At 40.4% G+C, this 15413-nt stretch overlaps 1 protein-coding gene across 29 annotated transcripts in view; it reads right to left on the bottom strand.

Annotated features, from left to right (window-relative positions):
• syd (JNK-interacting protein syd) overlaps positions 1–15413 on the bottom strand; it is a 648626-nt gene that overhangs the window by 463295 nt on the left and 169918 nt on the right. The gene's annotated exons all lie outside the window — the stretch shown is intronic.

Raw genomic sequence — 15413 nt, 5'->3', positions numbered from 1 at the left:
TAAATATATGAGAGAAAGACATGATATAAGAAAAATATTCATAGATGAAAACACAATAACAAGTCAGTATAGGTAGAGGGAGCAACAGACAGGAAAGAGAAAGAAACAAAAATACAGGTCAACTGCAAGGTCTACAACTTCATGTACCGTTATCTTCATAGATGAACTTTCTCCGCATTACTTCTAGTTCCTCAATAAAGGTCTGCAAATTGTAAGACAGTGCGGTGACCAGGACCCTAACCAAGTATAGTACAGACTTCTCTTCTTTATGCCCTCCTCTCCGTCATCTTTCTAATATTAGCTTCCTTAGTTAAACCCTTGTTCTCCTCTCACACAAATGAGAGACACTTTCTCAGGCTTAGGAAGTGTCTCATTTGTTACTTTCCAAATCTCTCCCTTTCCTTATCCAATACTAAAATTTAATGCACGGCTAGAACTTTTACTCCTATAATTAATATTTTAACAGGCTGATACTCCTGTTGTTTAACTCCTAAACCACCTCTACTTCTTTGTCAAACATTAACCTAAATTAAACTCCATTAAGCAGACGGGCATCAACACTGGCTGAGGAAACCATTTCTGTAAGAGATTGACAATTCTGAGGACAGACTTTGAGATACCAAGAGAGAGAAAACATTTATTTCTTCTTCTTTTCTCCACCATTTGCAGATTATCTTGGGATATGGTACTGTACCAAAGCTCGCTTTAAAGTCATGCATTGAAAGGCAAGGAACACAGAACAACTATCCTGTTTCATTTCTTTGTGATGCTGCTGTGACGACATCAACCAACTTCAATGCTTTGGAAGAGTGGAAGAACCACTCTGGAAGAACTCTAGAGACCCTGCACATTTTCTAAGGAGGAAAAATTGTTAGCAGATCCCAACTGCCCAGCATGAAATGGACCAGATAATATAGGATCAGGGCAGGTCATGAAAGATGCAGGAATTCTCTCTATAAGTAAATCGTGCCATCTGCAAAATGTGATTGCAGAGCCCCTTGTCAGACCATTCCCACGTTGCAAGCAAATGTCAGCTTAGCACTTATTCAGGTAGCTGCGAAGACTTCCTATGACCAACAGCAGAAGGACTGCAGTGGACTGAGAAGTAGATGTTAAGTAATGAATTTTATTGTGTATATATTGTACATAGTGTACATAATTTCCAAACCATATGCCAAAATAAATAATCTGTAGGTACTGTTCACTGTCTATAGCAATTTTTTAAAAAAACTTACAGTATTCTGGATATGCCATGTTTTTACATTTTCAAATATTCTGCCTACATTCCACCATCACACACATACTCTATCATATCTTTACACATCATTGTTTCAAGACATGCCCTTGCCATTTCTACACAGTTCAAAAAAATTAGGGGAACATGTTTTGTAACGTCTGGTATGTGAACGTATATTTGGTAGATGGAGTTCCAATGGTCGTACAGCATACCTTGAGATCTTAGCTACTCAGGGTTTGTCAATTACAAGATATTAGAATCATTCTGTATTGACAGTCTTCACTTTACAAAGGTATCCCAGCATTGAGTGCATCCATCTAGGAGGATACACTCAATTTTTTACCTCTGTAAACAGGGTATGTCAAATCGAAGTTACACTCCATCTGTAGGCGTAGCCATGCATTAAACTGTCAGGTGACTGCTCAAAACAAAGTGAGTAGTGGTGCGCCTGTGTATCGTTGTGAGGTAAACGACTACTGCGGTCATTTCAGCCCATTGTACGTCGACCAGCACATCCCACGGACATCTTAACGAGGTTCAAGTCGCAAGGGCCATCACTTTGATCCAGGAAGGACGGACTTTTCGTCACGTTGCTGTGGATTTCAATGTCTCTCCGTCAGTTATTCATAGCTTGCGGAATTGCTACAATGAGACAGGCCAGTTCACAAGAAGGGTTGGACAAGGTCATGGATGCATGACAACCCCACAGGATGACCGATATCTGACCATCTGTGCCTTGTGGCATTGTTCAGCAACTGCTGGAGAACTGCAACAAGACCTCAGGAGGGTCACTGGAGTCACGGTGTCTGACCAGACAGTAAATAACAGGTTGAGAGAAGTGTCCCTACGACCCAGACATCCTGTTTGAGTGCCCGATTTAACGTAGCAACATTGCGCAGCTCGCCTTCTGTTTACCCGTACCCATGTCAACTGCCAATTTCGCCAATGGAGACTTGTGCTGTTCACAGATGAGTCCAGATTTCCCCTGACACAGCGTGATGGATATCAACATGGAGACGCCATGGTGAGCAGTACATGCCAAATGTTGTCCAGGAAGGCAACTGATTCCAGCAAGGTTCTGTGATGGTGTGGAGTGGCGTTAGTACTGATGGCTGTACGGATCTCGTCGTCGTTCATGGCAATCTTACCGCTGCGGGGTACACTGAACAGATACTGCTACAGCATGTGTTCATTGCTGCGTACGGTGCTGGCCCTGAATTCGTACTCATGCATGACAATGCCAGGGCTCATATAGCACGAATCACCAGAGATGTCTTGCGAGACATTCAAGAGATGGAATGGTCAGCAGTGAGTCCCAACCTTAAACAGGCTCTCATTGAGGAATGGGACCTGATACTGCAATGTGACCTCCGTCGACTTATACGGAGTATGCCATGTAGGCGCCAAGCTGTGATAAATGCTCATGGAGGACATACACCATACTGAAGCTCTCCAACTGTGATAAAAAAAACCATCCTGGAGGAATGTTATCACTTTGTTTTTGCCCCTGTTTGGACAGTTCCATTTGTGTTCTGAAAATGAACGTGAATCCATCGATGTTCTTTTGTATACTTCAACAGTAAAGAATAAAGGTTTAGTTGGTAATACACCTGGGTGTGAGGTAATGTTTTGTGGAGCATGGCATACATTCAAAAACATGTTCCCCTATGTTTTTTTGAACTGTGTATTAGTTTTCAACCTCAGTTTCAGAAAAAGTAAGTTTAATTTCAGAAAAAGTACACTGCATGAAAAAGAAAAAAAAAAGTTAAGCACCCAGAAGGAGTGGTCCAATATTATCCCATTTTGGTATACATGCATACCATTGATGTATGACTAAATGATTCAATTTACAGGATCTGTAATGTGTACAATACCCACCAGAGTGCATTCATGATGGACCGTCCTGTTGTTAAATTGTTACCAGTCAACTGCTGCGAGTCAGACAGTTAAGCAAGATGTGCAAAGAGGACTACGTACTGTATGAAGCAGCCATGAAGCCTTGCAGACGCGTTACACAGGCTATTCACCAATTGATAGAGGCCACTTTGTGGGACTGCGTGAGGCTGGTTAGTCGTATCGTGCAATTGCCAGGCTTGTAGGCCATTCCGATGTCACAATGGCCCGATATTGGACTAAATGGGTACATGAGGGCACCCAATAATGTCGTGCAGGTTCGGGTCGACCAAGAAACACCATCCCGAGGGAGGACTACCGTATGGTGCGCCAAGCATTATGGGATCACATAACTTTGGCACCCACCATCCGCAAGTATGTAACGGAGACTCTACAACATCCTGTAATGTCCCGCACAGTGTCTCAACGACTCGCATTTGCCGGATTGGGGTCCTACCGCCCCATGCATCGGTTGACACTCCATAACCTCCACTGACCATCGTGTGCGGGTTTGGCGATGTCGAGGACAGAGGGCAGATCCTGCTCTTATTGTGGAAAGAGACACAGGTGTAATCCCTGGCATCACAGTGTGGCGAGCCATAGGATATGCATTCAGGTCACCTCTAATAGTGCTTTGACAGACTTCGACGGCACAGTGAAACATCACAGATATTCTGCGTCCACATGTCTTCCCCCTTATGGCACAGCACCCTGAGACAGTGTTCCAACAAGATAATGCATGTCCACACACAGCACATGTGTCTATGGACAGCCTAGAGCACGTTGAAGTCCTTCTGTGGACAGCAAGATCCCCGGACCTCTCCATCATTGAACACGTGTGGGATGACATTGGAAGGGGACTCCATCCCGGTACCAACCTGCGGGACCTGGAGGGACAGCTGCAACAACTGTAGACGAACTAGCCTCAAGAGAGGATCCTAAGGCTGTCTGACACCATTCCGAACCGCATAAGGTTATACGTTGCGGCCAAGCAGGATGAGCGGCGGCGGGGTGCGACACCCTACTGACCATGCACCAACATTCCACCTGTAACTGCCAAACAGCCTCGTCTCTTTCATCCTATATTGTAATTAGTTCAATAAAGGCACATGGTCTTTCAGCATATGTAGTTTCATTCACCTTCAACCACTCCTTCTGGTGTGTAACTTTCATAGTCATAGGGCAGGCTAGAGTCGAGTTTAATTGTCAAACGTCAACTAAGTTATAATACTAAGATTGATTAAACTAATAAATAGTATAACCTAATAGCCTACCTACTTACTAGCTACTTCAGAATTATGTTGTGGCTACCCTTTTAACACTGCAAATAAATCCATCTATTATTTAAACCTCCCTGTAAGAAGAGGACAGTGAATGCAAATGGGTATTATTTTCAAATGAGCTGAGCTCGAGAGTCCATTATAGCATACGATTCTTTCAGTGTAGCATGGCTCACTGTATGTCTCGCTGCAGTGAGCCGATAAGGAGCCCTGTGTATCTTGTGTCTCACTGAGCCGGCTCGTTCACGATTCTTTCGATGTGCCATGGCTCACTGTATGTCTCGCTGCAGCGGAAGCTCGGCTCTCCGCGTGTCCAGCGAGCCGATAAGGAGCCGTGTGTATCGTGTGTCTCATTGAGCCGCGCTCGTTCACAATTCTTTCGATGTGCCATGATTCACTATCTCGCTGCAGCGGAAGCTCGGCTCCCCGTCAACGTCCAGTGAGTGCGCCACTCAGCACTGTCCGCTGGGAGTAAGCTGAATCGTGTGCCGTGAGCTCGCCGCTCCAATGAATCGATTCACTCGGACACTTGAATGAATCGATACACTGCTTCGAATCATACATTCAGTAGCCAACACTAGTAGGAGGTAGCAACAAGGGTTAAAGAACCTCGCAGGCACTTACGTCTTTGCCAGCCAGAGAAGTCTGCTGTGGCAGAACATGCCATACATAATGACCATCGAATCATTTTTGATGCAACTTCTGTCATTTATAAAGAGAAACATTTTATTCCTAGAATCATTCGTGAGGCGATAGAAATTGCTAAACGCCCAGATAATTTCAACAAAGTTGACGGCTATATACTGAGTAGATCGTGGCTACCCTCCATAGTTAACTCGTCAACATCTTTCTCCATGACTCTGGAGGCCCTGGAATGAACTATATATTTAACAGGGTCTCTCTACCTTGAGTCTGGTTACTATGGAGTGACAGTTGCCATTATGTTTTGTTACAGCTCTGAAGATGACCCTGGTCGCAGGATTGAAACGTGTCAGCTGGTATTTAATATTACACGACCTAATTTCCCCAAATTATCATAATGTCATTCTACACTGTTCTTTAACAAACCTCTGAATGTATTTCAGTTATACTGGCTATTTTCGTTGGAGGGCAGCATTTCTAAATGTAAAGAGTCAATAAATGGTGAACATGACTTTTAAGCATACATATAAAGTAAATATAATCCGTTTTAGTTACTTCATATCACGTCATTTGTTTCATCTCATTAATTCCTCTGATGAGGTTGACGTCAGAAAGGGCATACGGTCATGAAAACTCACTATAAAGATTAGTCTCTCTTCATACTCGACCCCGTAGAGAAAAGGGATAAGGGTATCGTATTATCATATTATGCAATATTCATACAAAATAACTCAATAGACGGCCATTTGTCTCTATCAGTTGAGCAGTAGGCCTACCACACAGTAAACCTGATCACTGCTTTTATTTTAATTGTCTTGCGCTGCTAACTTCCCTGCTACTGGCATGTCGTCATTCCAAGTGACGTCATCCTCACTGCCATCTCGTCAGCCATGCACTGCAATAGAGACCGAGAGCATTTGAGCTCCCATCTTTTTGAACCTTTTAAAAATAGTTTCGTTCCCAACTATAAGTCCAAACTGTGTGAAGCTAATCCCAAATGGTATCTGGAGATGGTCTCTGATATTCCCAGCTGGTGTATGTGTAGCAGAAGCCACTCCTTCTGAATAAAGCCGTGAAGTTGAAAGCGTGCCAAATCACCACCTGATAACTAGCATATGTTACAAGTTGTATTTCCATATGTAATACATAGTGACTGGAAGCATTCTTTTGATAACTGCGGCTGTTGAAAGCCAGACCCTTATTTGTAAGTATATTTCATGCTTGTTGTCTACATTTATCATCACATCAGGATTTCACATCAGGATTTACCTAAACAGCTGTAAATGAGATAAGAGACCGCATTGTTTAGGTTAGGTATGCTATCGCCCTGATAGTGTCAATAGTTCCACGACGGAAAGAATCAAAATAAATAACAGGAAAGTTTGCCGCAATACGGATATCTACAGGTGTGGCGGTAATGCATTTTATTATCATAATGTTAAATTTTGTACGTTCGTTGTCTCCCTTTTTATTAACGCATAGCCTAGTATGTTTTGTTTGGCGTCTTAAAAAGTGTTGAAAGTGGGGACATAAAAAAATCAATATTAATGTTATTTGTTAGGTACGTTGGAGAGTAAAACAATTGTGATTGGATTGTTTTGATCAGATTTTAAACCTACTTCTCTCCCAAAAAAACCTATATTGGCCCGAGTTATGAGATATTAAACGATCACTTTGTTAATGATCATGCCTGCTTATATTAATAGGCCTAGCAACAACAGTGAATATTTCTTAACTAAAGTAAACTCATTTACACATCCCGAGGTGGTGCAGCTCATTTTTAGACAGGCCCCCAGTGGAAGGGAGTTGCAGTACCATTTTTACCATAAATCAACCTTCCTGCCATTCGTAAATCTCTGGCAATACAGTTCCAGGAATCGAACTCAGGCTCCCAAGAACGGCAGCTACAGTAATTGTGCTAACCATTACGTTGGCGGACATTCTTAACTATAAAACATAATACATGACTGATGTGTGCTTGCAATGCGTGGGTCGGACACGAAACTATTCACCTACTTGTGCGACGTCATCAAAGCTGCAGTAGGCCTACGCTATGGAGGCGGACATGTTTCGAAACATGTACTTGTGTTTGTATATAAGTGTGTACATAAGTAAATGATAGTTTAAATACTAATACATTCTGATTTGTACTGATTAGGCGGAACCTGGACACAATTAAGAAGGCGAAACTATTCACAAATTTGTGTGATGTCATCAGAGCTGCATAAGGCTCGTAGCCGCTTCAAAGCGGATTCGTAGTTCTTCTCTGATGAATTACGATGGGGGATCTTGTATGCAAGATTTATTTTTTTCATTTTTCATTTTCTTCATTTTGAAAAGCCGAGCGGGGTCTAATACACGATGGAGTCTAATACATGAGTAAATACAGTATTCCTTACAGATTTCCTGAATTAAAAGCCAGGAAATGTCATTCGCCCTCCCCATTTTGACTATTTGTTGGAATTAAGCACCAATTCAACATTTCTGAGCATATTATCCTTATTTTACCATTTTTTAATTTTGTTGGTCATATTAGTTGTTGAAGGTCTTTTGGTTATATTTTGCTGTGCAAAATGTGCAAAATATATTATAAATGTGTGTTTGTTGTATTGTGATGACACTTGAAGCTCGGGCCTCAAAGTTGAATAGTTCGTGCTGGTTGTAAGTAATCCGAGTTTACATCACTGGTTTTGGTATAACTTCCTTTGGAGTAAAGACTTGCAGTGCAGATTATCTACGTACACTGGAATGTCCCACTTATTAAGAGACAAGGAAATACAATAGGGGTTTATCTTTTCATCTATTGTAGCACTTGTGCCACGTGACCACTTCAGGCAGCACCTGGATTACCTTTCTCCCCTCACCCTTCTTACAAATTTCGATAATGACAATTTGCAAGACTTCACAGTTACATTACCAATGTTAGAGTTAAAATCGGGATGCCTACAGAAAAGTGCAGTGAAAGTGTTAAATTAAGAAATTATGTCAAAAAGTTCAGGGAGAAATGTTTCTCTACTGAAGGAATAATCCTCTTTTGCAAAGTATGCAAAGTGTCCGAAGTTAAGTGCAATAAACAGTTTGAGTTTTCAGAAGACGAGTGAGATGATGATGGCAGCCAACATTCTTCTCAATAAAATGAAAAATAAATTCTACAGAAACTTCAAGTTTAAGTATATGATCCATGCGATTCCAGAGGAAGCAGCAGCACTGAGGAAAAATGACTTACTTTCTTGTTATCATCAAAGTGCACTGGAAAGAATCGGAAGTAGTGTAGGAGACAAAAAGATTTGGGTGTTACTAAGACTCTCTTTCCTGATCATCCTGGTGATGTACAGTATTTTTAACTACATTATGAAGTTCTGGACGCACTCGACAATTCTGCATTAGCAATCCCTTTTGACAATACCATAAAATTGCCGCGGAATGGTGAAGTTAAGCGAGAACAAGTCTTGCTGTTAATCATGGGTGCCACACCATACCTGGTAAAAAATGGGAGAGCGCTTGAGGTTCTCTAACCAAAAATGATGCACCCAACATGCCTTATACAAGGTTTCCACACACTAGTTGATGAAATAAAATAGAATTTTCCCAATATTTACAGTTTAATTTCAACTATCACGGAAATATTTATCAAGGCTTCAATGAGGGTAGCAAAATTTAAAGAACATGCCCCTTAGCTGGCTCTTCTGTCCCAACCAGTACTTCATGATGGGGTACATGGCTCAAGGTGGCAGAGTCTTACTGCAAGAATTATGCAGCTGTTCAAAATCTTGTTTCATTATTTGTGACACTCTCCAGGAATCCATACATTAAGTTAGAATGTCACATTTCTTGTTTACGTTATATTTGGATAGTAGGTAAATTTGCAATCATTCTAGTGAAAATCAGAAGTCTTTAGCTTAAAAAAATGTCCACTTTATGCAACTTGTACGTTGTAAGACAGAATTTATTGAATTTCAAAACATTCTTTTTTTTTTTTTTTTACATTTTACAAGTTGCTTTACTGTTTATAAACTTAACCATGATAGGTTAATATGGTTGTTTGATCCGTACCGACTTGTCTGAATCTATTACAGAACTATTTAAAATAGTTTTACTTGAGTCCGCCTTGTCATTACACCTTATAATGAAAGAAAACGATTTAATTTACCATACATGTTTCGGGAAGTCATCCATTCCCTTCAGCAGTGATGACATCATTTGTATGATTCTGTAGACAGACAATTGTTGATACAAGAACTAGAGGAAGGGAATGGATGACTTCCCGAAACATGTATGGTAAAATAAATAGTTTTCTTTCATTATAAGGTGTATTGACAAGGCAGACTCAAGTAAAATTATTTTAAATAGTTCTGTAATAGATTTAAGTTACTTTACATCACACCAACACAGATAGGTCTTACGGTGACGATGGGGCAGGAAGGGGCTAGGAGTGGGAAGGAAGCAGCCGTGGCCTTAATTAAGGTACAGCCCCAGCATCTGCCTGGTGTGAAAATGGGAAACCACAGAAAACCATCTTCAGGGTTGCCGAGAGTGGAGTTCGAACCCACTGTCTCCCGAATACTGGATACCGGCCGCACTTAAGTGACTGCAGCTATCAAGCTCGGTGAATTTCAAAATAATCAATTGGAAAATCGGGTATAGTATTCCAATTAAGGATTTAAGAAAATCTGTTTCATTGGATAAAAGAATATCAGCTTCGTGTACTAAAATAATTTTTATAAATAATTAGGAGTTTTATTCTCCGTAAATTAAATATGTAAACATGTTCAAAATTTGAAAAATATGAAACAGGAAAGACTTGCAACACTCATATATGCAGAAATTCTGTCTTAAGATACACAAACAAGAAAGGGATACAATAATTAAAATAGTTTTTTTTTGCTAGGGGCTTTACGTCGCACCGACACAGATAGGTTTTATGGCGACGATGGGATAGGAAAGGCCTAGGAGTTGGAAGGAAGCGTCCGTGGCCTTAATTAAGGTACAGCCCCAGCATTTGCCTGGTGTGAAAATGGGAAACCACGGAAAACCATCTTCAGGGCTGCCGATAGTGGGATTCGAACCTACTATCTCCCGGATGCAAGCTCACAGCCGCGCGCCTCTACGCGCACAGCCAACTCGCCCGGTAAATTAAAATAGTAGTAATGCTAATAATAATAATAATAATAATAATAATAATAATAATAATAAAGAGAAAAGAGAATGGAGAACTGGCACTGAAACACAAAAACTGTGAAACACTAGCAAAACATTTCGAAGAACTCCTGAATTGTCCCGAACCCACAGAGAGATTCCCAAGGATAAAACAGATCAACAGAAATGAGAAGACAGAAGCACCAGTTGAATTAGAGATCAAGGCACAAATCATGAAAATGAAGAAAGGTAGAGCTGCAGGAGAAAATGGAATCGTAGCCAAACTCCTAAAGGAATTCGGACTGAAAGCAATCAGTGAAATCACGAAGCTAATACAAGATATTTGGGAAACTGAAATACTGCCTGAAGATTGGAAGAGTGAAGTTATACACCCCCTTAATGAAAGGAGACAGAACGAATGTAGATAACCACAGAGGAGTATCGCTATTGTCATCTGCATAGATGATTCTATCACAGTGCCTGCTAGATAGAGTAGTTGCAACTGGAACACACGATAGGAGAATACCAAGCAGGCTTCAGACCTGGAAGATCTTGTGCTGAACAGATACTCAATCTGAAAACAATTCTGAGATATCATGCAATGAGAAGCAAACAGATCGTTTGTACTTTCGTAGACTTCAAGAAGGCTTACGATTCTGTAGACAGACAATCAATGAAACAAGAACTAGAGGAGAGAGGCCTTGACGAGAAGACAACAAACCTCATCAAACAGACACTAACGGACACTAAATCTAAAATCAAATTCATGGGGGAACTATCACATCCATTTGGAATTAGAACGGGAGTAAGACAAGGTGACGGTCTATCTGGACAAAGTGATCAGCGAATGGAAAAAGGAACTGAAGGCACAGGGAATTCACAAACCCATCCAGTTGGGAAGAAAGAACAGGGGATAGATATCAGTTGTCTAACATTTGCCGATGATTTAGCAATACTTGCAGATACCATAGAAACAGCAACAAAACAAATCAAAATTCTGAAAGAGATGGCTGGGAAAGTGGGACTACAGATTTCCTTCGAGAAAACACAATATCTGTCGAAACTGAAAGATGCACTGGAGGAAATTACTACAAAATACAGGAATATCAAGAGGGTTCACACATTCAAGTACCTCGGAGAGACGATACAGGACAATGGGATGGAGAATTCAGCAGATAAGACAAAAGACGACCAGAGCATTCTGGAAGACTGGGAACATCTACAATAAATCATGTCTATCACGTAACACCAAAGTGAGACATTATAACATGGTCATCAAACATGAAACCCTGTACGCATCTGAAACATTGGTCTTGAATTGAAAAGGTGAACTAGAAAACATCAAGAAACTAGAGAGAAGAATTGTCAGAAAAATTCTAGGACCCAAAAAGACACAAGAAGGATACCAGTTGTGAAGTAGACAGGAGACCGAGTAGACATAGAACATAGTACACGACATGATGAAACGTCGACTGAAATTCTATGGTCAAATCAAAAGAATGCCGGACAGCCGACTGACTAAACAGATCTTGGAATACACCGAAAGTATAAAGAATGTGAAGTGGACTGCCGAAGTTAGAGAAGACTTGAAGGATGCTGGCATCACAGACTCGGACATACACGAGAGACGGATATTCAGACAAAAGGTACATAAGTGGAAAGTGGGCCGGGAGGTCAATAAATTGAAGAGTGGAACAACTTGGTCTGAAGAAAGGAAGAAGCACACAGTGAGAAGATGCTAGTTGCTTTACTTCGTACCGACACAGATAGGTATTATGGCGACCATGGGACAGGAAAGGCTAGGAGTGGGAAGGAAGCGGCCGTGGCCTTAATTACGGTACAGCCCCAGCATTTGCCTGGTGTGAAAATGGGAAACCATGGAAAACCATCTTCAGGGCTGCCGACAGTGGGGTTCGAACCTACTATCCCCCCGAATACTGGATACAGGCCGCACTTAAGCGACTGCAGCTATCGAGCTCAGTGTGAGATGAAAGAAGTGTGGCGCCTTAGGAAATCTCACATCAAGTAGATGCTTTACGTGGTCCCTTAGTGGCCTATATGAATAACTGAACGAATCAATAATTCGTTTTTCGTATCAGCCTACTAAGGACCACGTTATTTCAGCTGTCTTCTCTGTGCTTTGATCTTTGCCCAGTGCTCCTTCATTTGTTACCGGTGTTGCTTTTTTCTTTCCTCTGTCCACGTCATCTTTGGCCTTTCTTGAAAATGCTGGTAGTCTTTTAGTTGCGTTCTTGTATATCTTTATAAGTGATCCCCGTCTCCTGTAGGTCCCTTTCCACCTCCTTGAACCAAGTTGGATGGGTCTTCTTATTTAAGGTTATAAACTTCATAATTGGTTCCATATTAAGTTGAGATTACACTTGAAGTAAATACAAAAACTTATTATTTCCACCTTCTCAATACGTATCAATTCTGCAATGTTTACAACATTACAATATTATTAGGTACTAGTTTCAGTTCTGTTAAGAACCTTCATCAGCCAAGCCCAGACAAGTGTAAATTATATTGCTAAAACAGATTAATGCAGTGAAATGAAATATGAAGTGATGGCCTAAAAATGGGGTGAAAATGATATACATATAAACGAGAACAGTAGTATGCGACAAAATTATTTAAAAAGTGACAGTAAAATCTTTAAAAAACAGGAGTATCAACTATTCTCTCAAATAGAATAAACAGCTCTAGTTGACGGAGTTGCACATTTAAATTGGTTGAATCAGATATAAACAAAGTCCAGAGTTTCCATTAGATTCTAGAAGATGTGGATCAACATTGCGCAGGGGGAATTTTTGTTCAAAAGTCCAGAGCGGAGGTTAAAAGATGTCAGAGCAGTAGAATGTATCTTGTTTTGGTGCAAAGGAGTAATCCCAATTCAAAAGGGAACCAAAATGAACCTTGCGCAATGTAAAGCGAGCTTGCTGGTTGAGAGCAACTACCAGAGTGAGCAACTAAAGAGTGAGTACATTACAACTACATTAGTTGGTAGTTGCTCTCAACCAGCAAGCTCGCTTTACATTGCGCAAGGTTCATTTTGGTTCCCTTTTGAATTGGGATTACTCCTTTGCACCACAACAAGATTCAATTTATCTCAAGATACATTCTACAGCTCCGACATCTTTTAACCTCCGCTCTGGACTTTTGAACAAAAATTCCCTCTGTGCAATGTTGATTCACATCTTCTAGAACCTAATGGAAACTCTGGACTTTGTTTATATCTGATTCAACCAATTTAAATGTGCAACTCCATCAACTAGAGCTGTTTATTCTATGAGATAATAGTTGATACTCCTGTTTTTTAAAGATTTTATTGTCACTTTTTAAATAATTCTGTTGCAAACTACTGTTCTCATTTATATGTATATCATTTTCATCCCATTTTTAGGCCATCACTTCATATTTCATTTCACTGCATTAATCTGTTTTAGCAATATAATTTACACTTGTCTTGGCTTGGCTGATGATGGTTCTTAACAGAACCAAAACTCGTACCAAATAATATTGTAATGTTATTGTAAATATTGCAGGATTGATATGTATTGAGAAGGTGGAAATAATTTTTTGTATTTAGTTTAAGTGGGTCTTCTTATCTTTAAAATAGGTAAAGATCTGGCTTGATGATCATGTGGATTTCAATATTAGCAAGTGGCCATAAAATGCAATTCTCCTTCTCCGTATGACATCAAAGATCTTCTGGACATGAGTATACAGCTCATAGTTATGCTGACGTCTATATTCATCTCTGTCTTTAATTGGGCCAAGAATTTTCCTGAGGAGCTTTCTCTCTTTAATTTCCAATTTTTGTATCAAGCTTTTCTTGTTCATAGCAAGGCATTCCGCAGCATACAAAGCCTCTGGTCTTATGACAGTGTAGTAATGTCTGAGTTTTGTGTTCAAGGATACGGACTTTTTGTTGTAAACGTCTTTGGTCCGTTGATAAACCATTTCCATTTTATTCATGTGTGACGCGAAAACTTCTTTTTAAGAGATGTTTGGTTCTATCCACTCGCCAAGATATTTAAACTTATCTGCCCGTTTGATTGTCCCCTGGTTTACTTTTAGCACTCTTGGTGCTGGCTTGATGTTAGTTATGAACTGTGTTTTTGCCAAAGATATCTGAAGGCCTGCTTCTTCCGCCTGTGTCTTGAGGTGATTAATTTGCTTTGTAGCCATGTCTAAAGAATCAGAGAAAACTGATAGATTATCTACAAAAGCTAAGCAATCAATTGAAAGGTCATGTCCTTGTAACCCAATCTCACAGCATTTTGGAACCCATCATTGATAATTTCTTTGTGCCACTTACAGATGACTTTTTCAAGAACGCAATTGAAGAGCAGGGGCAAGAGCCCTGCCTAACTCCTGTCTTAATCTTGAAAGAGTCTGAAATTTCTCCTCTGAACTTAACTCTGGAGGCTGTGCTACCTAGGATCTGTTCGATGATTGCCCTGGTTTTGTTATCCAAGCCAAAATCCTTTAGGACCTGAATCAGAGTGATTCTATCAATCGAGTCATAGGCCTTCTTGAAGTCGATGAAGGTCACCACAAATTTCTTGTTCCTTAGTTTCAGATATGAGAGGATAGATTTCAGATTCATAATTAGCTCGGCACATGAGCGGTCTTTCCTGAACCCTGCTTAGTACTCTCCCAGTTGTGAATCAAGTTGTTGTTCTGCCCTAATCTGCAGAACTTTTGAGAGAATTTAGTAAGATACCAACAGGAGGGAAATCCACAGTAATTGTTAAAATCCATTTTGTCCCCTTTCTTATGCAGTGGGTGAATCAAGGCAGAAGTCCAGTCATGTGGAAGTTTCTCAGTTTCCCAAATCTTTCTGATGATGTCAGTCAATTTACCAATCATTTTGTTACCAGCATACTTCCACAATTCAGCAGTTATCAAGTTCTCACCTGGTGCCTTGTTATTCTTAAGGGACTGGATAAACTGTTTGAATTCTTCTTTAGTTGAAGGGGATGAATCTGGGTGGACGTGTATGTTATCTTCAAATGAGAAAGTGGATACTGGAATTTCACAATTGAGAAGAGATTCAAAGTACTTTGGTAGAATCTGGCAATTATCTTTGTCGTAAGCCAGTTTCCCATCTGAGTATTTGAACTGTAAGCTTGATGGATTATACTTGTTTAGATTGCATTTGAAGGTTCTGTAAAAGTCCTGTGTGTTGTTCCTCTGGAAATCTTGTTCAATCTGTGTTA

This window comes from Anabrus simplex, chromosome 1 (genome assembly GCF_040414725.1).
Source record: "Anabrus simplex isolate iqAnaSimp1 chromosome 1, ASM4041472v1, whole genome shotgun sequence".
NCBI classification, from domain to species: domain Eukaryota; kingdom Metazoa; phylum Arthropoda; class Insecta; order Orthoptera; family Tettigoniidae; genus Anabrus; species Anabrus simplex.
Note: the sequence above shows the minus strand (reverse complement) of the source record. Positions and strands in the feature narration are given on the sequence as shown.